This window comes from Dendrobates tinctorius, unplaced genomic scaffold (assembly GCF_039654945.1).
Source record: "Dendrobates tinctorius isolate UK_male_01 unplaced genomic scaffold, ASM3965494v1 ptg000070l, whole genome shotgun sequence".
Lineage (NCBI taxonomy): Eukaryota > Metazoa > Chordata > Amphibia > Anura > Dendrobatidae > Dendrobates > Dendrobates tinctorius.
The window spans coordinates 91525880-91549468 of record NW_027361738.1 but is presented as its reverse complement, the minus strand read 5'-3'; the positions used below and the strand labels follow the sequence as shown (position 1 = coordinate 91549468).

The 23589-nt window shown below is 46.1% G+C and overlaps 1 protein-coding gene across 1 annotated transcript in view; it reads left to right on the top strand.

Annotated features, from left to right (window-relative positions):
• The window catches only part of THSD7A (thrombospondin type 1 domain containing 7A), a 730410-nt gene that overhangs the window by 80079 nt on the left and 626742 nt on the right, over positions 1–23589 (top strand). Inside the window, exon 3 of the mRNA XM_073582113.1 lies at positions 13874–14003. The gene's annotated coding sequence lies outside the window, so the exon portion shown is untranslated. The remainder of the gene's footprint in view (positions 1–13873; positions 14004–23589) is intronic.

Here is a 23589-nt window from a genome sequence, read left to right as displayed (position 1 = left end):
AAAAAACCCAGTAAGTGTAAAAGAACCCTTTATATTGTACAGTCACCATATTATACAGCACTGTGAACTTACAGTTGCTCATTTTTCCTTTCACCTTAGCTAATTCTTCTCTTTTCTCTGGTCTATGTAGAATCAGGAAGTCCCTTTTCCGTGCATGTATCATTCCCCTCTTCACCTCCTGACCCAGCTGCTCCCTCCTCACCCTGCCAGGAACTTTTGCAGCAACTTAAGACTTGTGCAGAGGAAATTGACCTCCTATTTTTACATAGAGCGTAGATTCAGCTCGTCAGTTATTAATCATGTGATGTTATAGACCTAATGGAAAAGAGAACAATTGCCTGGTAGAAAGGCAAAATGAGCAATTGTAAGTACACAGTGCTGGATAATATGGTGACTGCAATATAGTAAGAGGATAAAAACTTTGATTGGAGGAGGAGGAACAGGAGGAGGAGGAGTGTTTCTTTTACAAGAGTAGGTTTTTGTTCCTTAGAAGGTTCATGCCCTGGATGATAGATTAGACTGGATACAATTGTAGAAAACTTGTGAGAAACAGACATGTGGATATGTGTTTGCCAGCATTGCTGATTTCAAGTGTAACTCTTCACACAAGGATCTTATTCTGTTCTCCTTTCCAGGTAGGACATTTGGAGGAGGGGTCTCCAGCATTTATATACAGTATTTGATTAATTCTCATTTTTATTTTGTAGCTTTTTACTGCAGAGACTGGGGTCTAGGGCATGACGTTTCTCCTTGTCAACAGTGACAAACCAAGCCTGGCATGTCAGAGTGAGGAGACTTATAAGCCTCGCATGCTCCTCTGGGAAATATAATATGCAAATTGTCTCATCAGAGAGGAAGAGGACAAGAGAACTGCAGCGCCACTTATTGGAAGCGGCGATCCTAAAAGTCAATATCGACTCTTTACCAAGTCTTGCCACGTGACTTAGGATAAAAGCCAAACCAGAATCTCAGTTTGCAGGCACAGTGTTTCGACATGCTGCCCCCTCCTCAGTCCAAAGGATGAGATCTGATTTGGCTAGTTGAGAGGCTCTGGACTGGGTTCTAAGGGGTAACGTTTCTTATTGTGGAGAGCGACAAGTCAGAGTGAGGAGACTTATAAGCTCTGCATGCCCCTCTGGGAAATTAAATATGCAAATTGCCTCTTTAGAGAGGAAGAGGACTAGAACTCTAGTGCCACATATAGGAAGCACTGATCCTAAAAGTCAATACCCAGTTCAGTGTTCCTCACTTAGCCAAATCAGATCTCATACTTTACACTGATGAGGGGCAACACCCTGAAACACCATGTCTGTAGATTGAGATTCTGATTTGGCTTTAATTCTAAGTCATATTGCGAGGCTCGTTAAAGAGTCGATAATGACTTTTAGGATCGCTGCTTCCAATATGTGGCAATAGATCTGTAGGCATCTTCCTCTCTGAAGAGACAATTTGCATAATGAAGAGATGGAAACTCAGGAGCGGACCTTCAGAGTGAAAGGCAGAAACATTAACAGTGAGACACTGGCTCCACTAATGTGCATTAGACAATTTTCTCTGCCTAAAAACCTCAATCTTTTTTTCCTCTGAGCAGATTGTATCGTTACACACAGATACATGTCTATGTGCCAGATCAAAAGAGCATTGCTTAACCCCTTACCTACATTGGACGTACTATTCCGTCCATGTGACCTGGGACCTAAGTCCCAAGGATGGAATAGTACTTTCATGATCACGTGTGTCAGGACGCAGATGTTTCCGCAAGGCGAACCCATAACACACGTGACCCTGGATACACCGCCTCCAGTGGGGCGCATTTAAATAATAAAACGTGCCGGTGGATACGCCGCCTCCACCTGGCAAATTTAGGTATTACACGTTATACAATAATTCTGGAAACCCCGCCTCCAGTAAGGCGAATTTAAATAATAAGGGGGGAACCTGGGAAACTTTAACAATGGTGGGCCCTGCGATAGGGAATGGGGGACGTGGAGACCTCCTAAGCTCCCCTGAGCCTGTGTCCCTGCACTCCTAACATTCCCTATGCCGGTTTCGCACCGGGCGCCGCACGCGTACCTCAACGCCCTAGCTCGCCCTGAACCTAAACCCTCACTAGGGAATAGGTCGGTGCGGAAACTAATCCCACCACTGCACTAATAACACACATGAGGGAAAGAGACAATACAGGGGAAACACCACTTAGCTTTGCTCTGTTGCGTACGCTCCTAGCAACAGAGCCCACCACCTGCGTGCATCTTCTCCTCCACCTGGATCCATCACCATAACAGGATCCTTCACCTTAGTGCAGCCTCGGAGCAGAGTCCCCCACCAGTTGCAGCTGCTTAGTACCAGAGTCCCAAGGATGAGTTCAGCTTCTGACACGAAGTCAAGCATGCTTGAGTCCAGCTCAGCAGCCAAGTCCCACATGGTGAGTGCCACTCTCCATAGTCGCCACTCCACCAGTCCATGCAGACACTTCCCGCTGACACCATCACTGCGACCCCACCACGCCATGCCAGCCCTTCGTCCAGACACCATAGCTGAAACACGTCCCCCCTGGCTAAGCTGCGCAGGACTCCTGACCAGCTCCATCCTTCCTCCAGGCTCTCCCCCAGAGTGAAAACAATCTCACAATATCACAGGCAGTGATTGCACACCCCTAGCACACCTTTATAGGGTGTCACACCTGATACATAATTAACTTGCACAAAAACCTAAAGTGCAATACCACTAACCACCTCCGGGGACAGTCAAGACACCTTGGAACTTTCCAAAGTAAAAAAAAGTTCACCCAGTGCAATTCAAAACTGTCAGATCATGACAATACCCCCTCCTTAATGAGGGGCCTCTGGACCCTCAAGACCACCCCTCATTAGGGAAACACCTACAGCAGGGACGCCCAGACCCTGAGTTCACCCCACCACTACCTGACACTTCAGGTTTATGACAAACGCACCGCTGGTATAGGCAATAAAGTTCATTTTGGAGGCACCACTCATCTCCACAGCGCCGACCTGGGGAACGAGTTTATGTAAGTGTATGTTTGTTAAGAGCTAATCAGACTCCACAACACATTTCCACAAGATGATTTTTGGTGGCACCCATACATGCTCGTTCACACGCAGGTCCGGACCTGAACGTTTATTGCACACATTCGTTTGTCATAAATTTGGTGAACTCATTCTGGACTTGACAACAGAGGCGTCCCCCTGTGTCACCACACTCACACCCCCGCTATTCACCAAGGGACACCACCCTCCAACCCTTTCACCATGAGGTCTGCGCCTCCAGGGTTGGTTAATGGCGGGGGTTGAGATTTGTCCCTACTCCCCCGCAGCACACCTGCTGCACACACCAGGAGGAGAAGGGGACGGAAAATGGAGGAAATATACACTCGCTGGTCGCCTCCACACAACCAGGAGGGCGGCTTCTTCGATGGTATAGAAGATTTGGCGTAAACCCCGCGGACTATCACACCAGTCAGCTCACCACAGGGGCGTACCCCTTCACCTCGGGGAATACCAGGCAGCTCCGTGGGGCACCATTCCTCCCACCTGCCTGGGTGCGCCCGGATGCATGAACCAGTCCCGCTCCCCAGCAGCGATTCTAGGGGGCTTTAGCCAGACCGCAGCCGCCATTTTTTTATTTTTTTTTATTTTCTGGTTAGCTGAGCAGAGGCCCCAGACCCTGATAACTGCTGCTGCAGCGGCTCTAACACACCTTGCCGCTCCCCACACCTCAGTGAGGCCCGGCATCAAATACCATAGGTCTCCACATGGCCAAGGCTCACCAGAAAAAAACTGTAGGGCCTGTGATAATGTCATGATCACGTGTGTCAGGACGCAGATGTTTCCGCAAGGCGAACCCATAACACACGTGACCCTGGATACACCGCCTCCAGTGGGGCGCATTTAAATAATAAAACGTGCCGGTGGATACGCCGCCTCCACCTGGCAAATTTAGGTATTACACGTTATACAATAATTCTGGAAACCCCGCCTCCAGTAAGGCGAATTTAAATAATAAGGGGGAACCTGGGAAACTTTAACAATGGTGGGCCCGGCGATAGGGAATGGGGGACGTGGAGACCTCCTAAGCTCCCCTGAGCCTGTGTCCCTGCACTCCTAACATTCCTTATGCCGGTTTCGCACCGGGCGCCGCACGCGTACCTCAACGCCCTAGCTCGCCCTGAACCTAAACCCTCACTAGGGAATAGGTCGGTGCGGAAACTAATCCCACCACTGCACTAATAACACACATGAGGGAGAGAGACAATACAGGGGAAACACCACTTAGCTTTGCTCTGTTGCGTACGCTCCTAGCAACAGAGCCCACCACCTGCGTGCATCTTCTCCTCCACCTGGATCCATCACCATAACAGGATCCTTCACCTTAGTGCAGCCTCGGAGCAGAGTCCCCCACCAGTTGCAGCTGCTTAGTACCAGAGTCCCAAGGATGAGTTCAGCTTCTGACACGAAGTCAAGCATGCTTGAGTCCAGCTCAGCAGCCAAGTCCCACATGGTGAGTGCCACTCTCCATAGTCGCCACTCCACCAGTCCATGCAGACACTTCCCGCTGACACCATCACTGCGACCCCACCACGCCATGCCAGCCCTTCGTCCAGACACCATAGCTGAAATACGTCCCCCCTGGCTAAGCTGCGCAGGACTCCTCACCAGCGCCATCCTTCCTCCAGGCTCTCCCCCAGAGTGAAAACAATCTCACAATATCACAGGCAGTGATTGCACACCCCTAGCACACCTTTATTGGGTGTCACACCTGATACATAATTAACTTGCATAAAAACCTAAAGTGCAATACCACTAACCACCACCGGGGACAGTCAAGACACCTTGGAACTTTCCAAAGTAAAAAAAGTTCACCCAGTGCAATTTAAAACTGTCAGATCATGACAAGTACGTCTAGTGAGATCAGCAGCGCTCACGTGGTGAGCGCCGCTGATCGCAGCCGGGTGTCAGCTGATTATCACAACTGACACCCGGCACAATGTGTCAGGGGCAGTCACGGACCGCCCCCGACACGTTCACCCCTTGCACACCGCGACCAAACATGATCGCGGTGTGCCAGGGGTTAAAGGGAAGCATCGGCAGGGAGGGGGCTCCCTCCGTGCTTCCCTGAGCCCCCCACAGCAGCGCAATGTGCAGCGCTGCTGCAGTGGTCTCTTTCCCTGTAGGTCCCCGGATCCAATATGGTGGTGGGGACCTTCGGGGGCCTGCAGGGAGCTGGCTTCCTCAGTGCTTGCAGAGCGCAGGCATGAGGAAAGCCTGTGCAGTGCCTGTGACAGATCGCTGATCTGTCACAGGACAGTGATGTCCCCCCTGGGACAACCTAATAAAGTTAAAAAAAAAGTGTAAAATTAATTTTAAAAAAATCGCTAAATAAATTAGAAATAAAAAAATATTCCCAAATAAATTCATTTTTTAAAAAATAAAAAAAAAAACAATAAAAGTACACATATTTGGTATCGCCGCGTCCGTAACGACCTGCCCTGTAAAACTGTCCCATTATTTAACCCCTTTAGCGAGCCCCTTAAAAATTAAAAATAAAAAACGAAGCAAAAAATAATGATTTATTATCATACCGCCGAACAAAAAGTGCAATAATGCGCGATCAAAAAGACACATATAAATATCCATGATACCACTGAAAACGTCATCTTGTCCTGCAAAAAACGAGCCATCATACAGCATCATCAGCAAAAAAATAGAAAAGCTATAGCTCGCAGAATAAAGCGATGCAAAAATAGTTATTTTTTATATAAAATAGTTTTCATTGCATAAAACCACCAAAACATAAAAAACGACATAAATGAGGTATCGCTGTAACCGTACCGACCCGAAGAATAAAACCGCTTTATCAATTTTACCGCACGCGGAATGGTGTAAACGCACCGCCCAAAAGAATTTCATGAAACCCTGGTTTTCGTTCATTCTGCGTCCCAAAAATCGGAATAAAAAGCGATCAAAAAATGCCACGTGCCTGAAAATGGCACCAATAAAAACGTCAACTCGTCCCACAAAAAATAAGACCTCACATGACTCGGTGAGTCAAAATACGGAAAAATTATAGCTCTCAATATGTGGTGATGCAAAAACTATTTTTACAATAAAAAGCGTCTTTTAGCGTGTGACAGCTGCCAAACATAAAAACCCGCCATAAATAGTAAAGCAAACCCCCCGTTATCACCCCCTTAGGGAAAAATAATAAAATAAAAAAAATGTATTTATTTCCATTTTCCCATTAGGGTTAGGGCCAGGGCTAGGGTTAGGGCTAGGGTTAGGGCTAGGGTTGGAGCTAGGGTTGGGGCTAGGGTTAGGGCTATAGTTAGGGCTGAGATTAGGGTTAGGGGTGTGTTGGGGTTAGGGTTGGAGTTATAATTGGGGGTTTCCACTGTTTGGCACATCAGGTGCTCTCCAAATGCAACATGGCGTCGGATCTCAATTCCGGCCAATTCTGCGTTGAAAAAGTCAAATGGTGCTCCTTCCCTTCCAAGCTCTGCCATGCGCCCAGTGTTTTACCCCCACATGTAGGGTATCAGCCTACTCAGGACAAATTGCAAAACAACTATTGGGGTCCAATTTCTCTTATTACCCTTAGGAAAATAAAAAATTGGGGGCAAAAATATCATTTTTGTGGAAAAAAAATGATTTTTTTATTTTCATGCCCGGGCGTTATAAACTTCTGTGAATCACTTGGGGGTTCAAAGTGCTCACCACACATCTAGATAAGTTCCGTGGGGGGTCTAGTTTCCAAAATGGGGTCACTTGTGGGGAGTTTCAGTAGTTTAGGTACATCAGGGGCTGTCCAAACGTGCATGACACCCGCAGACCATTCCATCAAAGTCTGCATTCCAAAACGTCACTACTTCCCTTCCGAGCCCTGACGTGTGCCCATACAGTAGTTTTCTCCCACATATGAGGTATCAGCGTACTCAGGACAAATTGGACAACAACTTTTGGGGTCCAATTTCTCCTGGTACCCTTGGGAAAATAAAAAAATTGGGGACTAATTGATCATGTTTGTGGAAAAAATACAATTTTTTTTATTTTCATGCCCGGGCGTTATAAACTTCTGTGAATCACTTGGGGGTTCAAAGTGCTCACCACACATCTAGATAAGTTCCGTGGGGGGTCTAGTTTCCAAAATGGGGTCACTTGTGGGGAGTTTCAATAGTTTAGGTACATCAGGGGCTCTCCAAACATGCATGACACCCGCAGACCATTCCATCAAAGTCTGCATTCCAAAACGTCACTACTTCCCTTCCGAGCCCTGACGTGTGCCCATACAGTAGTTTTCTCCCACATATGGGGTATCAGCGTACTCAGGACAAATTGGACAACAACTTTTGGGGTCCAATTTCTCCTGGTACCATTGGGAAAATAAAAAAATTGGGGACTAATTGATCATGTTTGTGGAAAAATACGATTTTTTTATTTTCATGCCCGGGCATTATAAATTTCTGTGAAGCACTGGAGGGTTCAAAGTTCTCACCACACATCTAGATAAGTTCTTTGTGGGGTCTATTTTCCAAAATGGGGTCACTTGTGGGGGGTTTCCACTGTTTAGGTACATCAGGGGCTTTCCAAACGCGACATGGTGTCCGGTCTCAATTCCAGCCAAAAACGTCAAATGGCGCTGCTTCCCTTCCGAGCTCTGCCATGCGCCCAAATAGTGGTTTACCCCCACATGTGGGGTATCAGCGTACTCAGGACAAATTGCACAATAACTTTTAGGGTCCTGTTACCCTTGGAAAAATAAGAATTGAGGGTGAAAAGATCATTTTTGTGGAAATAATATAATTTTTTAATTGTACCGCTGTACGTTATAAGCTTCTGTGAAGCCCTTGTGGGTTCAAAGTTCTCAGCACATATCTAGATAAGTTTCTTGGGGGGTCTAGTTTCCAAAATGGGGTCACTTGTGGGGGTTTCCACTGTTTAGGTACATCAGGGGCTCTCCAAACGCGACATGGCATCCGATCAGAATTCCAGCCAATTTTGCATTGAGAAAGTCAAATGGCGCTCCTTCCATTCTGAGCTCTGCTATGCGCCTAAACAGTCGTTCCCCTCCCACATATCAGGTATCAGCATACTCAGGACAAATTGCACAATAACTTTTGCAGTCCAATTTCTCCTGTTACCCTTGGTAAAATAAAAAAAATTGAACGTGAAGTATTTTTTTTGTGAAAAAAAGTTAAATGTTCATTTTTTTTTAAATATTCAAAAAATTCCTGTGATGCACCTAAAGGGTTAATAAACTTCTTGAATGTGGTTTTGAGCACCGTAAGGGGTGCAGATTTTAGAATGGTGTCACTTTTGGGTATTTTCTATCATATAGACCCCTCAAAGTGGCTTCAAATGTGATGTGGTCCGTAAAAATAAAATGGTGTTGCAAAAATTAGAAATTGCTTGTCAAATTTTAACCCTTATAACTTCCTAACAAAAAAAAATTTGGGTTCCAAAATTGTGCTGATGTAAAGTAAACATGTGGGAAATGTTAGTTATCAAGTTTTTGTGTGCCGTGATTTAAGGGCATAAATATTCAAATTTGGAAAATTGCGAAATTTTAAAAATTTTCGCCAAATTTCCATTTTTTTCACAAATAAACGCAAGTTATTTGAATGAAATTTTACCACTAACATGAAGTACAATATGTCACGAGAAAACAATGTCAGAATCACCGGGATCCATGGAAGCATTTCAGAGTTATGACCTCATAAAGGGACAGTGGTCAGAATTGTAAAAATTGGCCCGGGAGTTAACGTGCAAACCACCCTTGGTAGTGAAGGGGTTAAAAAATACACAGCTGCATTAACGCATGGGAAAATGACAGATTTTATTTTGCAGTCTGTCTCCGGTTCCCATATTTTGATTTGCATACAGCACCATTGGATCAGTCCTAGTGCCAGTATATGATAGTTAGAAAAAAAAGCAGAAAATTTAAAAAATTTGAGATTATTTGGTCCCAAACAGCAGTGCAAAATGATAACAATAAGTGCCTTATGTAAGGCTAGGTTCACATTTGCAGATGGCTGAGCTGCAGAGGGATGAGGACTTCCTCCATGAAGACCCGGCCTGCGCACCCAATGTTAAAGATAGGTACGTAGGCGGCGTGCGGACGTAGACGGAGCTGACCGGAGGAGGTGTGGCAGTGGGCGGAGCTTCATGGAGGAACTACACAGCCCTCCGCAGCTCGGCCATCTGCAAATGTGAACCTAGCCTTATACACTTATTTAAATAAATAAAAGTATTATAGACACATTTGGTATCTCTGTAATCCTTACGACCCGTATAAATCAGGTAACACATTATTTTTGGTGATCAGTAAATTGCGCAAATAAGAATGGTGCAAATGTTTATTTTTCTGCATTTTGCTCATAGCAAAAGTTCATAAAATGTAGCTAAAATATGTCGTGTCACAATGGTCCCTAAAATACAAGGCTTCATCTAGTAAAGTTTACAAAAAAATAATAATAAAATACTGTTCTGGCTGTTAAAGCTATAAGCATGGGAAGGTGATCACGTGTTTCACCAACATGTGCAACAGCATGAGAATGAAGGACACAGTGCCGCCCCGCACGTTTTTAGAGGTCGTTCACACGTGGATTTTATTTAGTCTTTTATATTTTCTTGTAGAAAATATTTTAATCCCAAGTTGACATTTGTGTGTAATGATGTGTATGTGTGCATTTCACGTGTGTGCGTATTGTATATGCCGGAGAACCATGATGGGGCAGGGTCCAGACATTCAGTACTTTCTGCTCCAGGACATTTGGCGGTCACAGTCCGTCCCCGATGAGCAGGTTTTAGACTCTTTGGCAAAACTGGCATAAAGAAATGTCTTCCGATGTCGCCTATCTTGGTGCAGTCATTGCCACCGGTGTATGATCCCGATCCGGTGGAGGCACAACTTGACTCGATTAGGATTTATCTGCTGATTTGAAAGAAAATTTAAAGAGGAAGAAGAATTTAGAATATGTTAAACAATAAAGAACAGAATAATGATGCGGATCATTTGTTTGGTGAGCGAAAAAGTGAAATTCCATAACAGGCGATAATAAGAAGTGAGATAAGGAAAGTGATAAAGTCTCTACAGAGGTGAAGAGTCTAGAGGATGGGAAAAGAATGGGCTCTATATCTGAGATAAGGTGAGATAAGGGGGAATATAAAGAAGAAGATAAAGGTCAAACCTGACCAGTACTAACATCACTAGCATTACTTACAACGATGGAAACACAAATCACAGAACCTTCAGCTGCCCATACATAGACAAGAGCTGATGGATGTGTCCTCTAGCTGGAAAAGAAGAGTGAAGACCGCTATACACATAAGATGGCTGTCCGCTGAACAATGATTCGGCTGATCTTTGGCTTCTAACCATCTTGGCCGGATCTTCAGTACACCGGAAAGCTCAATCAGATGATTTTTCCTGTGTTCTGTATGAGAGAGTCAACACCAAACATATCTGGCAACAGCTGATCTCAGAAAGAACAAAAGAATCATCAAAAATCGGACATGCCACATCCTACAGCCTCTGACAATAAATTATTCGGGGATGCCATACACAAAAGAGTGTCAGCTGAATCAGTTGATATCGTCGGGTTTGTAATGTGCATGGAGGACTTACAACCCCCAAAAAATTGACAGCTGTTGTCTGAAGTGCTCCTGTGTTCTCTGTGCATAGGGGGCAGTATTATAGTAGTTATATTCTTGTACATAGGAGCAGTATTATAGTAGTTATATTCTTGTACATAGGAGCAGTATTATAGTAGTTATATTCTTGTACATAGGGGCAGTATTATAGTAGTTATATTCTTGTATATAGGAGCAGTATTATAGTAGTTATATTCTTGTACATAGGGACAGTATTATAGAAGTTATATTCTTGTACATAGGGGCAGTATTATAGTAGTTATATTCTTGTACATAGGAGCAGTATTATAGTAGTTATATTCTTGTACATAGGGGCAGTACTATAGTAGTTATATTCTTGTACATGGGGCGGTATATAGTAGTTATATTCTTGTATATACGGGCAGTATTATAGTAGTGATATTCTTGTACATAGGGGCAGTATTATAGTTGTTATATTCTTGTATATAGGGGCAGTATTATAGTAGTTATATTCTTGTACATAGGAGCAGTAATATAGTAGTTATATTCTTGTACATAGGGGCAGTATTATTGTAGTTATATCCTTGTATATAGGAGCAGTATTATAGTAGTTATATTCTTGTACATAGGAGCAGTATTATAGTAGTTATATTCTTGTACATAGGGGCACTATTATAGTAGTTATATTCTTGTATATAGGAGCAGTATTATAGTAGTTATATTCTTGTACATAGGGGCAGTACTATAGTAGTTATATTCTTGTATATAGGAGCAGTATTATAGTAGTTATATTCTTGTACATAGGGGCAGTATTATAGTAGTTATATTCTTGTACATAGGAGCAGTATTATAGTAGTTATATTCTTGTACATAGGGGCAGTACTATAGTAGTTATATTCTTGTACATAGGGGAGGTATATAGTAGTTATATTCTTGTATATAGGGACAGTATTATAGTAGTGATATTCTTGTACATAGGGGCAGTATTATAGTTGTTATATTCTTGTATATAGGGGCAGTATTATAGTAGTTATATTCTTGTACATAGGGGCAGTAATATAGTAGTTATATTCTTGTACATAGGGGCAGTATTATAGTAGTTATATTCTTGTACATAGGGGCAGTACTATAGTAGTTATATTCTCGTGCATAGGGGCAGTATTATAGTAGTTATATTCTTGTATGGCAGCTATGGTGTAGAGCTGCACTCATGATGCTGGATTGGGTTGCTGGAAAGCTGGACTCAACATGCTGGGCTCTTTGGCGGAAAGCTGGACTCTTATGCTGGACTCTGTTTTCTGGACAGCTGCATGGAGGTGGTGGACTCTGTTTGCTCCAAGGCTGCACTATGGTGTTGCACCCGGTCGGAGGAAAAGATGCACGCAGGTGGTGGGCTCTATTGCCGGGAGCATAAGCAACAGAGCAAAGCTAAGTGGTGTTCCCGTTTTGTCTCTTTTCCTTATGTGTGTTTAGTGCGGTGGTGGGATTAGTTTCCGCACCGACCATTTCCCTAGTGAGGGTTTAGGTGCAGGGTGAGCTAGGGTTTAAAGGTATCCTGAGTGGCGCCCGGTGCGGAACCGGCCTAGGGAACGTTAGGAGTGTAGAGACACTGACTCAGGGGAGTGCAGGAGGTCTCCACGTCCCCATTCCCTATCGCAGGGCCACCATTGTTATTGTTACCCAGGTTTTCCCTTATTGTTTAAATTCGCCTTACTGGAGGCAGGGTTTCCAGACTTACGTGTATTTCCGAAATTCGCCTGTTGGAGGCGGCGTGTCCAGCTGCGCGTGTTATTATGTAAATTCGCCCAACTGGAGGCGGTGTATCCAGGGTCACGTGTGTCATCTAAATCCGCCCTGCTGGGGGTGCTGTGTCCAGCCAGGCGTGACCATGACAGGAGCAGTATTATAGTAGTTATATTCTTGTACATAGGAGCAGTATTATAGTAGTTATATTCTTGTACATAGGAGGCAGTATTATAGTAGTTATATTCTTGTACATAGGGGCAGTATTATAGTAGCTATATTCTTGTACATAGGGGCAGTATTATAGTAGTTATATTCTTGTATATAGGGGCAGTATTATAGTAGATATATTCTTGTACATAGGGGCAGTATTATAGTAGTTATATTCTTGTACATAGGGGCAGTATTATAGTAGTTATATTCTTGTATATAGGGGCAGTATTATAGCAGATATATTCTTGTACATAGGGAGCAGTATTATAGTAGTTATGTTCTTGTACATAGGGGCAGTATTATAGTAGTTATATTCTTGAACATATGAGCAGTATTATAGTAGTTATATTCTTGTACATAGGGGCAGTATTATAGTAGTTATATTCTTGTAAATAGGAGCAGTATTATAGTAGTTATATTCTTGTACATAGGGGGCAGTATTATAGTAGTTATATTCTTGTACATAGGGGCAGTATTATAGTAGTTATATTCTTGTACATAGGGGCAGTATTATAGTAGCTATACTCTTGTACATATGAGCAGTATTATAGTAGTTATATTCTTGTACATAGGGGCAGTATTATAGTAGTTATATTCTTGTACATAGAGGCAGTATTATAGTAGTTATATTCTTGTACATAGGAGCAGTATTATAGTAGTTATATTCTTGTACATAGGGGGCAGTATTATAGTAGTTATATTCTTGTACATAGGGGGCAATATTATAGTAGTTATATTCTTTTACATAAAAGAAGTATTATGCAAGGAGTCTGTTTGTTCTCCCTGTGTTTGTGTGGGTTTCCTCCAGTTCTCCGGTTTCCTCCCACACTCCGTAGACATAGTGATTTATGAATTTAGTTTGTGTGCCCCAGTGGGGACAGTGATGATAAAGTGCTGCCGAATATGATAGTGGTATACAAGCAAAAGCATAACGTTAGTCCTATCTTTCCGATCCTTGCTTATAAATTTGCTATTGGATGGTTATTTGGAGATCTTCCAAACACATTCATCTGCTACAATGTATCGCTATATTGTTACGTAAACAATTAGATTCTATTCTTACAGTAGATACATTGTTATTGCTGCTTATGTGAGCTCTTGTAGCTCATGTAGAATGGATAGAGGCAGATGTTTGTCCTGAGCTCATTCCTCCTATTCTGTTTTCTCCTTCCCTTGCCCTCATCTCTCCTTGTTCTGCTTCCCCTCCCTCCTCCAGTAGCTCAGTCCACCACGCACAGTCGCACTGCAGAAACTCTTCATGTCTCCTTTCCTTGGCTTCCTTCTTACAGATGTGTTAATATGTCTGAAGATTTCAGTGGGCATGCCCAGTGGATGTTAATCCGATGCCCCCACTATGTCACAGTTCTTCGCCATTATCTCCATCTACCATGGTTCCAGCAGACTGAGGAATAATCACTGGTAAGAAAAAGGAAACCAACTTGACATTCAGTATTTAAGGGCTGAATGCTGATGTAGCAGAGCTGAGTTATTAGCACTGTAACTTTATTATGACTTGTGCCAAATGTGCCGTATGTGAAGCTTCCACTATTTTTTCCATCCCTAGCGTTAAAGAGTTAATGCCAGGTCTTCTGCTTACGGTTTTTAGGCGCCCCTGCTTGTCTCCGCTTCCTTATCTTCGCCTCAATGTCACATTGCCTTTGTATTGATCACTGTATATAAGACCTTATTGATTTTGCTATTGTAGCTGAATGGGATTTATTTTGGGGGTTTCGTAATTAAGAGCAATTCCCTTTGGGCGGTGTTGGAGTAGATACCAGATGTGTTTTATGATGTTCTTCAGAAGCTCAAAGATCAGAAAGCGAATATTTAAGGAAGAAAACGTCAGAGTTTTGTAATTCCATGTGCCTTAGGATCATGTTTTTATGCTGGAGGTTTATCGATAGGAAGCGTTGGAGCTGAGATCTGACTTATTGGCTCCTATTCATCAAATGTTTACACCAGAAATCTGACATCAACTCACACGTGAAGTTGTGCAAAAATGTTGTTACTTTTGGCATTTTCACGCCGATCTTGAGCAGTTCCATGAAAACAAGTTGAGCTGATGGGATGGGGTAGGATGGGATGTCCCCAACTCGTCCAATTTATGATGCCTCTGACTCCAACACACCCCTTCATCAAGACTTGCGTGAGCATCGCTCGTCTTAATAAATCGGGGTCATATGCTTGGAACAATACCTATAGATTGGTGACGTCACTACATACCAAGGATCTGTAAGACAACGCTTACTGAGTGTGTTGGGGGACAATGTCGCTTGGCACAGGATTAACTTAGGCAGGCACGGATTTGCACATAAAACAGTCCATATCGGTTTATTTTACATAGCATAATTCACACGGTAGGCCCTGTTGCACGTCACAGGCCTAACACCGTCCATAATATTTCAACGTATGACTTTAACTTGCAGTCCCTAGACACGCTGGACCTTTCTGTCCAGTGACCGCACGCTAAACAGTTCCTTAGCGTTCAGAGAACATCACAATCACCAACAGTTTGTGGAGGTACCTTACAGGAGCTCCTGCTCCAGATGCTGACTCCTTGTCAGTTCTCTCTCTCTCCCAACGCAGGGCCGTCACAGACTCTGCTCACACATGGCATCAGCTGGTGCTATTCAGGATGTACGTCCCCCCCTGGGACCGTCCAACACACAGGCCTCACCAGGTGCTATTCAGGGATCCGATCCTACGGCCAGGACCTCCCAACACACCGGCCTCCAGGTCCAAGGCCTCACCATGTGCTCTTCAGGGAGTTAGCAGCTCCCAACACACAGGCCTTCCAGGACCTTGCACTCTGACAACTCAGGTTCAATACACACGACCATGTGACCAGACCTCAGTCACATTATATATCCCAAACCACCCCCAGATGTGGGCTGTGTATGTGTGGCTAGTCCATCCTGCCCAGCTCTCTGACTAGCCCTATTAGCCCCCTTATAGGTAAATAAACTCATGAACTACAAGTCCCAGCACAACATCAATTCTGGGCTTACAGCGCTGAGGACCTCTGCGAAACATACCGGCCACTTACAATCATGCCGGTCACTGTTTCACCATTACAGTCAAGGAAACGCCAACATGCATATCCTGAGGAGCACATGCAGTGCCCCCAAGCTGTAACAGGGGTCACTGTGTGGGGAAGGTGACTTGACGGACAGATGTGACTGGTAGAAGGAGGGGACGGTTTGTGCACTAGGGACAGAGATTGACAGGTTAGAAAGGTAACAGCAGGGAAAGACAGAAAAGGGAGTGCAGTACCGTGAAATGACCACAAGATGGCAGGGGAGAGTAGTACAGGACTTAACATCAGCTTAGGGCTTAGGAATCCGCATAGTCATGGGGGGCGGTGAGATAGGAGCCCAGGTGGGAAATTCCCCTGTGAGAGAGGGGATAAATAGAAGAAGGCAGGGCTCCAGCAGAGTCTAGTCCCGGGAGGAGCTCAGAAGAAGATTGGAAAAGGGAGAAAAGCTCGGCCAGGGGGACGGACAAAGGAGAGACAGTCAGGGAGGTGGCCCTGCCCCGACGGACTGCAGGACAGGCAAGGAGAAGAGACAGTCAGAGGGAGGCCCTGACTTAACGGACCGCAGGACAGACGAGGCCCCGGGGGTACCGATTGGAAGACGACCTCGGGCAGGTGAAGCGCTGGGGGTAGATTGGTCTAGGACAGCCCCCAGTGAAAGATCCGCGAGGTGCGTTACTGCGACTGGAGCTGAAGAATAGGTACCCGGGCCTGGCGATACAGTGGTGTAAAGAAGCTGCGGTGCGTGTTTGGTGGTCGTCAGGAGGATGACAAATAAATCCGGAACTGTTACAAGTGGAAGCTGTCTCCGTCTCGTCTTTGCCTCATCTGGTAAGCAGTGGTCCACCCCCCTGTCCCGGCCAGCCCCTACCACATTTTGGCATAGTCGGCAGGATCGCCGCCGCTAATACGACACCTTCCGCGGCAGGCCTGCGTTTGAAGAACCTAGAAGGACTTGGACTGTTCCTCTGTGGATTACAAGTGCCTGTGGATTACAAACACCTGTGGATTACAAATCGCTGACCTGTGGATTATAACTTGGAGACTGTGTTCCGGATCCTTGCTTGTCATCGGAGGATCTGGGGTGGTACGAAAGCCAGACAACGGGCGGAGAAGAGGAGCGACTGCGGGCCCGCGGGAGCGGCCGCTGAAGACATCGCCGGGGAGCCTCCCCGCGGGATCCCCCAGCCATGAGACTAGCCCTGCTGGACGGTGGGGTGAAGAACGGAGGCTGCGGGAGGAGCCGCGGGATGACGTGTCGGAGGCCGCAGCACTGGGGAAGGTGAGAATTCCCCGGCTCTGCCGGTGGCTGCGCAAGCGGCCCCCACCACCCGGCGGCACCGCGTGGCCTCCTGTGCTCCTGGAGGCTCGGCCGCAGAGGACTCGGCGGCCTCCGCCAGGCTGATCGATGCCCCTGCTCCCGTCCCCGAACCACCCTGCCCGGCGGCGCCATGTCCGGTGTCGCCTGTGCGGAACTGCCACGTCCCTGAACCACCCCGTCCGGCGGTGCCACGTCCGGTGTCGCTGGTGCGGAGCCAGCCCGTGGCCGACGCTGCTGTGTTCCCCCTTTCAGCAGCGGCTCCGTCCATGAAGCCGGCCGCTACTCCGGCCCCGTCTGCAACTCCGGTTGCGGCCTGCTCCGCGGCCGCCCCTGGTTCGATTGCGGCACCGGCCGCGGCCTACCCGGCGGCTACCTCTGCCTCGCTCATGGTTCCAGCTGCGGCCTGCTCACCGATGTCCGCGGCCTCCTCTGCCGCACACCATACCGCGGCTGCGTCCTGCCCATCAAGGTCCTCGGCTGCTCCGGCCCTGCTCCGGATTGCGGCTTCGGCCGGGTCATCGGACTCCGCCGCCTCTGCGGAGCCGTCTGCTAACTACGCTAGCAGGCCCCAGCTTCGCCGCTCCGCTTCTCATCGGTCCACGACCCCGGTCCCTCACCTGCGGTTGGAGCTGCAGGAACTGGGGGCTGGATGGAGTGAAGCCACCACATCGACAGAGATGAGTGCATCCATGCCGCCACCGGTGGTTGACTGCTGGTTCCCAAGCAGAGAACTGGCACGGAACGCGCGCCGTGGAACCACTTTCAGCCCCTTCTATCCCTTTTGACTCATCTCTCAGGAGGGAGATGGCCCCTGAGCCCAGGGCAAAAAGAACACTCAGGGCTCGGGAACAGTCGAGACATCCCGGGAACCTCACAGCTGTGGGGTTCCCCTGCTGGACTGGCGCAACATCCACCGTCAGGAGATGGCCCGGACTGTTGGGATTTCGTTGCACCGTTGTGCAGGCCTAAAGAGGACAGTTATGCATCCAAAGATGAGGAAAAGGTTTATTGTTTTCTCCTGATACAGCGGGGATGTGGGAAAAAGTGCTAATGTTAAAGGGAGGGGTGTAGTTCCATTTTATGTTTGAAAATAATGTATTTAATGAAGGAGTTAGGGAAAAAAGAGAGAAAGAAAGAGAAAGAGGAGGGGGGGTTGCTCCGGTTGAGTAACTCCTATTGTTAATAGAATAGTGGTAATCATATATACGGTATGTTAAAGTTGATTTAATAAGTAGTGTGTTTAACAGAAAAAATGTATGTAACAGGTTCCGGGTACGAGGTAGTTGTGACGAAGACGCCGACCATGACTCTTTTAATGAAGGACGAGGAGATGAGAGATATCGAACCAGACAGTGGTCCCAAGTCAGATCCCCGACATCACGGACACCCCAAAAAGGAAGAAATGGTTGAAGGTAGTGGAAGGGGAGAGCAGTGGGAGGTACACGCCGTAGAGTAGTCCGGGTGGACCTCTCCAACCCGAAAGAAGTTGTCACGTGGTGTGCTCGCTGTCGGGTAGCAGTAGGCTGCTCGGAGCATAGTGCTCCCGGTTTAGTTCGGCCCCCGTGACGGATGTGGCCCAACGACCGGTCCGACAACAGACTGTGGATAAGATTCAGAACGACATAGGTAGGACGTACGATTGTCGGGACGACAATGGACAAAGGGTGGGAGAGTGTGGGGAAGGTGACTTGACTGACAGACGTGACTGGTAGAAGGAGGGGACGGTTTGTGCACTAGGGACAGAGATTGACAGGTTAGAAAGGTAACAGCAGGGAAAGACAGAAAAGGGAGTGCAGTACCGTGAAATGACCACAAGATGGCAGGGGAGAGTAGTACAGGACTTAACATAAGCTTAGGGCTTAGGAATCCGCTTAGTCATGGGGGGTGGGGAGATAGGAGCCCAGGTGGGAAATTCCCCTGTGAGAGAGGGGATAAATAGAAGAAGGTGGGGCTCCAGGAGAGACTAGTCCTGGGAGGAGCTCAAAAGAAGATTGGAAAAGGGAGAAGAGCTCGGCCAGGGGGACGGACAAAGGAGAGACAGTAAGGGGGGTGGCCCTGACCCGACGAACCGTAGGACAGGCAAGGAGAAGAGACAGTCAGAGGGAGGCCCTGACTTAACGGACCGCAGGACCGACGAGGCCCCGGGGGTACCGATTGGAAGACGACCTCGGGCAGGTGAAGCGCTGGGGGTAGATTGGTCTAGGACAGCTCCCAGTGAAAGATCCGTGAGGTGCGTTACTGCGACTGGAGCTGAAGAATAGGTACCCGGGCCTGGCGATACAGTGGTGTAAAGAAGCTGCGGTGCGTGTTTGGTGGTCGTCAGGAGGACAACAAATAAATCCGGAACTGTTACAAGTGGAAGCTGTCTCCGTCTCGTCTTTGCCTCGTCTGGTAAGCAGTGGTCCACCCCCCAAGCCCGGCCCCCTACCACAACTGCATCACAGATCTTAAATAAAGGGGCTTTGTAAAATCCCTGTCTCCCAGCGCTTTACTCACCCTCCCCGGGTCCGGCGCTAAGTCTTTGCTGCAGCCCACGGTGTCTATTATTGTTGGTAGCACTGACATCTCGTTGACAGCACTCGAGCCAATCAGTGAGCTCAGAGGCTCTTAGTGGCTCATGCTTTCAACTCTGGTGGAGCTGTTGAGCTCAGCAATTTGTTGCAGCGCTGTGATGTCAGCACTGCAGACGATACCAGATACGTGGGGGTAGCAGCAGAGATTTGTTTTCCTATCTGTCAACCTGCAGATAAGAAGAAAAGGTCAGACATGTTGAAATCTGTCTGAGAAAATACAAGGGGGATTAGCGCAGGGCCCACCGCTGCTGCCAGTTTGTCATGAAACTCAACTCCGCTACCTCCAGTCGTCAGGACAATTACACAAATGACTGAGTGGTGGACAAATCCGCGGCTGCTTCCACTACCAGGCCGGTTGTTGGGGAATTCACAGTGAGCGCATGGTATATACACCTCCGATTCCAATGCATGGAATATATATATATATATATATATATATAACCCGGTAAAGTCTCTGGTTGCTCCATAATAGCAAAAAGGAGCCACTACTAGCTGCCACCACCAATCGTTTTTACATGCTGATTGACACCCATTAGGCCTGTTTCACACTTCAGTTGTTTGATGTCAGTTGACATCCGCGAACAGTGTAGAAAACGGATCCGTTTCCGCTATGTAACATACGGAAGCACCGGATCCGTTTTGTGGACGGATCCGCCAGTGTACTAAATTTAAAGGAACAGATGTCTGGAAAAAAGGAGAGAGAGAGACAAGTAAGTGTGAAACAGGCCTTACAGGTAGCGTATGGCTTCAGGGGTGCGGTTTACAAAGCAAGAGGATCGGAGATATTAAACTATATATTTATCTAATCTGGATAAGAAGGCAGTGTTTATATAAAATATACAAGATGTTACCAAATGAGAACAATACAGTATATACAATAACATAAAAAAGGATAAATAGTAGAAATGTACTGAACCTGATGTTTCAGGGTTTGCACTGGCTTTTATGAGGGGAGTGCTTTGGTTTGTAGAGGCAACGGACAGAACTGCAGTAAACTGCATCTCCAGTACTGACAAATGACAGAAACCCAAACTCTGATTTTTATTACATCATGGTTACGCCAACATACCTCCCCTTGGGGAGCTCATATGGAGGTTGGTCATGGAATTTGCTAGGTCTTTTAGAAGTTTGATATCTCTAACTTTTAAGAAAGCTTCGCCCCTGCAGGTCCCAGGTGGTAGATATTGTTGTCATGTTTCCTATCATGATTTTACCTTTCTATAAAGATGAAACATGGCATGGATAGCATCATCCATCTGGGCGATATTAAGTTGGAGACGTTCTGCCAGCTTTACGGTGATGCAAGTGATTGCATTATGTTCGTCCATTACATATGATATATATATCTCTCATAAATATCAGGTAGACACAAACCCCAATATTCATCAATGTCCAATGGCTCCAACTTTTTGGTTGGTTCTCATCAGATCCCCCCATGATAATTACCTGTTTACGGCTGGAGGTCCTACTTCAATAGAGATTGAAGTGTCAGCTCCTTGTCACTTCCCAAGTTATAAATTAATCCCATAAGTTCATTGTGAGGGTGATATGTCCCCTCTCCAAAGATTTCTTTATGGATTTTACCATTTTTCTCTACGACAAATTCCAACATTCGCAATCCTTTTTCCTTACACCAGTCTACATATTAGATGGTTGGCCAGTCCTGTGTGGACCCAGATGTTATTCCACCCTGCAACTTCAGTAAATTCAGCTCTTGGACTCAAAACTGAATTATCCTGTAACACACACTATAATGGGCAGACAGTTAAAGGGAACCTGTCAGCAGGATATCATCCCCCAAACTATTTACATGCAGATGTAACTCATTGCATGCAGCCTTCTCCTGCTTGACTGACAGCTTACATGATGCTGTGACTTCAAGGAAAGGAGATGTCAGTTAAGCAGGAAAAAGTGTCGCTGGGTGGAGAATAGAGCTGGAGTGACATAGGCTTCAGATCTACCATAGCTCTTCAGCCTCATTTGCATATCAATTAAAATACTGATTTTCTATAACAAAGGTACGGACTGGCCATATAAACGTATTGCTTGACTTTGAAAAAGCTACATGCATAGATTGGGCAACAACCTGAGATAAGCCTACAACCTGCAGTAACCACCGATCGACCAAACCGCTGCACGACCAGCTCTACCCTCTCCTACTGTATTATCACCCATCCCTTGTAGATTGTGAGCCTTCGCGGGCAGGGTCCTCTCTCCTCCTGTACCAGTTATGATTTGCATTGCTTAAGATTATTGTACTTGTTTTTATGTATACCCCTCCTTACTTGTAAAGCGCCATGGAAAAAATGGCGCTATAACAATAAATAAATAATAATAATAATAATAATTGGGGCATGAAATCCCACAGACAGATCCCCTTTATATATTCATTATCTATCCGTAAAACCAATTAACCCAAAGGAAACTAATGCAAACAATGGTCAGTCCTTGGACTTTAGTCTTTCCTCCTTCTCAGATTCTAGACCAGGTCTTCAGTGTGAAAGACCACGGTGCTGAGTACTGCACCCAAAAACCTCACTGGGAAGCCCCTACCCCCCATTGCTCCCTGGCAAGCATCGTCTAGAAAATACAGGCAGTGCTCACTGCAGTCAGAGGAAGACTAAGAGGCTGATGAAGGATGGGATAGGGTGTAATCCCCCCTATTCACCCCCAAGGCTAAATTAAAAAATATCATCTACTTTCCCTTGAAAACAGATATGGATCCTTTGATCTGCAGAGACATGATCCATCCTGAAGGAGCAGTGGTTCCCAATAATTGCGAGTGCAAGCAAGCTCCAAAACGGATCCATCAGCGATGATCCAGCCAGCGATCCTTTGATTGATCATTGCTCATCATTGCTGATTTGCTTTCACATCCAATTTCTCATATACTTCAATATCTCTGCTTGCTTTCAGAATGTCTCTTTGATGCCGTAGTTTTTTGGAGGGCAGCAGTAGTGCCTTAGGGTCCTGGTCTCCTGCAGCGGTGATGGCCGTGTCATATAAAAGTCACCTTGTATGCTTCTCCACCAGACTGCAGAGATGTTCTCATTTTCGGGGTTCTCTTCTCTGTGGGTGTCCCCCCCCTCCTGTATAGATGTTTGCATTACTTCTATCAGAAGGACTTGTCTGTAACGGTTCCATTTTTCGCAGGCGGTAATGTTTCCAGTTTCGGCTTTATATCTACGCTCTCTTTCAGTTTTGTCCCAGTAATAAGACAATGTTTCCAGTCCGTTCCCTCCCATTGTTTCCTCTCTCTAATGGTCTGTAATGGGTCATTGTGATCCTCGTTCATTAAGCTGCATTACTATGAGCCGTTGTGAGCACCTGCCGGAGAGATTTACCGCTTAAGCTAATTGCACAAACCATCGACTATAAACCGCACGGCTCCAATTCCATTTACAGTTGCTGCTTCTTGTTTTGCTGAAATTCCTCATCGGGATCAATTCAGCAGTAATTCCTGTACACAGCACCGGTCTTAGTGGGTAACCACATGGACAATTGCCCAAGATGCAGGGTCCTAAATGGAAGTCAGGAACATTACTGTGAACCTATGTGCTGTTACACATTGTATGGCGGCATTATTTACATACTGCAGAACTGTGAATACAGCCAGGCAGGGCCGGGTTTAGACCAAGTGGGGCCCCAAATGGTAACATTGTAAAATCACACAAACATTTAGGTTACATTACATGAGCAGGATGCTGATACAGTTGGCGGAGGGGCCTGGAGCCAGTGCTGGCACTGTGGCCCCCATATTCAGGGGCCTTATATCGGCCAACGGGTCTGCCACTGTTAGCAGTACGCAGGGGCGATGCTAGGGTCAGAAAAGACAAAGAGTTGCCCCCCAAACCCCTCTTAATTTTTTTTTTTAACACTGCAGATAACACAGTGATAACTCTCTGAGAACAGATAATGTAGTAGATGTCACCTGCAGTCCTATGTACCACCAGAGATAGCAGTGATAACTCTCTGAGAACAGATAATGTAGTAGATGTCACCTGCAGTCCTATGTAACACCAGAGATAGCAGTAATAACTCTCTGAGAACAGATAATGTAGTAGATGTCACCTGCAG